Here is a 3,510-nt window from a genome sequence, read left to right as displayed (position 1 = left end):
CACACTCTTCTAGGAATATGAGCAGTTGAAGTGCTTGCACTCCAGGAAACAAATCACTCCGTCATTAAGCAATCAGCAGGGGCTGGAAAGCTCAGTCCGTAGTGGCCCCCAGATACCCATCTGACCCTGGGATAATTATTCTGAAACAGATCCATAAACCGGTTTGGGCAATTACTTCCTAATGATTACTGTAAAATGGGATAACTAAACTGTCATGTTATTTAGCTCGTAGGTAGTTCAGAAATGGCCTGTATCTTCACTCATCCATCCAATACCTACCATAATTGAACTCACCCTTGCCAAAGCCTTTTGTTACCGTTTGAACACAAATAAAAGAATAATACTTCAGCAGAACCTGCTGTAGGAGTTGGTATCGGTTCTCACAGTTGGAGTGAGTCTAGTGCACTGTGTTCAGCAGCATTTCACCTCACCATAATATAACCATTCACTCTTCTGTTCTTTGAGACCATCTCTCTTTCTTCTCTCATCTTGGTCGTTTTAGTGGTTTGTTCTCAAACAAACCCACTAAATCTTTTACCCAGTGGAGGTTTAGGAACACATAACAGATGGAAGACATTGCAGCAGCAGGGTGCTTCTCAGATATTTTGGTCAGAGGTGATTTATTAAAATTCAAGAAGTCCAGATATTCTGCAAATAGCTGCAGGAGTGCCCGAGGATGTGTTATACGATAATGATGTAAGGCATGTATACATACTCATGCAACACACATTTATCTGTCAGAGAGACGGCTGTTCAAAGTGACATAGCTGTGACAAGTTGATCATGACAGCTGAAGAGTCAGAGAGGAAAACAGGAAACTCCAAAGAATGAATTACCATATTTCAGAGTGGTTGTGCACTTTGCCTTAGAAGTTATGTGCATCCCTGCATGCCTCTATACAGGGTCTCTTTTTCACACTTGTTCATATTGACCAGAGAGACTTTAAATGTGGATTTTGAGGTGTTCTTAATATGTTTGTACCATTTTGATTGCATTCTGTGCCATGAGTTGTCTTCTTCAGAATCCCAGGATTTTCCATCTTGAGTGTATGGTCAGTATAGCAAAGGTAAGAACTTACTATGAAGAGCTTCCTATTTGTCAAATACTGATGCCAATAGTGTGTGAATCCAGAGCAATAGTGAAGCATTGGCCATATGGAGTCCAAGGCTTGGACTGATAGAGGAAAGCAGAAATCACAACAAAATGTGAGCAGAATTCTTATGGAGCACCAGGTTTCTCATTCATTTCAAACAGTTTTTCAAACAAACACTTTGAATACAAGAAGAAACATTTCACAATCACTTGAAGTTGATCTGGAGAATGTTAGTTGTCAGCCACTTTGAATTAATCTCTAGCACATATAAACTTTAATATGTATATCATCTATCTATCCATACATATGTGTGTGTACATACACACACACACACACACACACACACACACACACACACACACACACACACACACACACACACGCACTCTTTTACAAACAACTATCTTCCAGATGGGAAGCTTTAGCATCAAGTTTTGCTGAGACTACTTTGAATTTACTATGTATGCACTGAAACATAATCATGTCAGTCTGACAAATGTTTAAGAACACATTTAAAATAAAAGAGAAGGAAAAGTAAATTGTTGATCCAAGTTAAAAACAGTATGTCAAGAAAAAACACTCCATTGACATTTGAAACTAAAAGAATTTTTGCCAACTATTAAACTGATTATATTAGAAAATCAAGTTCTTTTATCATAAGATATAATAAAAGCAAAATGACTCAGCACCTTAATTTAAGCATGTTATTGTTGTTCTTTATACCTGAGAATATAGATTATTTTCCGTTATAAGTCTAAAAATCTAGCAAAAAGAAATGTCATATAATATCCTTATTCCCATTTATACAAAGATAAAAGCATCACACAGGAATTTTGCAACGAACATCTAATTTACTCCAACCTGAAAGAGCTGTAATGTCAAAGATCTAGTCTTGCCTAAATCGACTCAATGCATCTTTTAGCTTGAGCACATGTGTGCTAAGTGTGTACTATATGAGTATTAGAACAGTCAAAGTAAGGCCAAGATATGGGCTATAGGATAAGCAGCACAGGAGATGCTGTTTGCCCTTTCTCTCATGCTCTTCTGCTCCGTAATCAAAGGGGACCAGCATGCTTGACTGCTAGTTTTACCAGGTTTAGAATTTCGACCAGTAAAGCAGCACCATATTCAGGAAATGCATCCCTAGTCAGGATCTGTTTACCAATAAAAATAACCTGTTTTTTAATTGTAAATGTCTACTTATCAAACAAGGCTAGAGTGGATCTGATCCTCTTCTGTTTTATACTTTGAGCAGCCACTTGCTCTAATGTGTAATGAATTAAAAAAGCAAGGCAGTGGAAGCATAGATCTTATACATAGGTCTGGATCTACCTGTCAAGAGAAAGGGAAATTTCAAAAATATCCCTGAAAATACAGCTAGAAAAGCAGACTGATACATCTGTCCTGCATGAATGTTAGCTAGTGCCAACAGGACAGAGAGCAATGTATTCTTTTAAATAGAATTCTAAATGTTGTTGACTAAATATGGATTCTAAAGAGGACTGTAAAATATGGTAATTTATCTCTAAGTCATTTAAAAGATGCTGAGCTTCACAAATAACAACAACAACAAAAAAATTGCCTGAGAGTTTCTTGCTGATACTGTACATATTCCAAATCATGATGACAAAACCCCCACCCTTATATGGAGGATTTATTAAATCAAACATTGATCTAGGTTCACAGATTTAAGGGCCTGTCATTCATCTTTAGTAAGCCTGGGAAAATGTCTGCCTGGGAAAATGTCTGCATCTTTGTGTCTCTCAGCAAAGGCAAAAAGTTACACATGCGCACACACATACCTCCAAACACTCTGAATCTGCAAAAAGGGTCTAAGAATTAACTCAAGCCTTATGAAAGACAGGTATTTGTGTCTGAAGAACAGCATGCTTTTATAGTATGTAACAGCTGCTATTACAGCAATCATACCTGCTCACATAAAATTTCAGGCAAAAAGATGCACTTCATCCCAGTGACTACATCTCCCCAGTGGAGTAGCACATAGTTCCGTTCCTGTTCTAAATGCAGATATTAGTATTATCCAAAAGTCCAGGCTACTCTGAGGAGTGGCCCTGCTGTTCATTCAGCATCTTATACCTTTCAGCATAGGTATAACTAAAAGTTTTAAGGCTTGCAGTCTTAGTAGAGGCTGTGAAAGTGGAGCAGAAAAACATTCAAATGCATTTTAAAATACCAACAAATCCTTTCAGGGAAAAAAAGAATACATGAAAACAATTTGCAAGTTGTCTGCTGTCAGCACTCTTTTCTTACTTTTCTCTTAAATAAATACAATAGCAACAGCACACTGACTCTAGAAGATTAAAAAGAAAAAAAAAGGTGATACTTATGTGACTTTAATTTCATAGCTCTTTGAATCATTGGCTTCTGATAGATGACAAGGAGTTGCTGCTCATAAT

The 3,510-nt window shown here is 37.2% G+C and overlaps 1 long non-coding RNA gene across 1 annotated transcript; it reads right to left on the bottom strand.

The window, feature by feature from the left end:
- Nucleotides 1-601: 601 nt before the first annotated feature.
- LOC135329195 (uncharacterized) lies at nucleotides 602-3,275 on the bottom strand. Its single transcript, XR_010390555.1, has 2 exons — nucleotides 3,023-3,275; nucleotides 602-1,173 (listed from the first exon to the last, which is right to left on the bottom strand). It is a non-coding gene; the product is annotated as an uncharacterized LOC135329195 (long non-coding RNA).
- Nucleotides 3,276-3,510: the final 235 nt, after the last annotated feature.

Source organism: Dromaius novaehollandiae, chromosome 1 (genome assembly GCF_036370855.1).
Source record: "Dromaius novaehollandiae isolate bDroNov1 chromosome 1, bDroNov1.hap1, whole genome shotgun sequence".
Classification (NCBI taxonomy): Eukaryota; Metazoa; Chordata; class Aves; order Casuariiformes; family Dromaiidae; genus Dromaius; species Dromaius novaehollandiae.
This window is presented reverse-complemented; position numbering and strand designations above follow the sequence as displayed.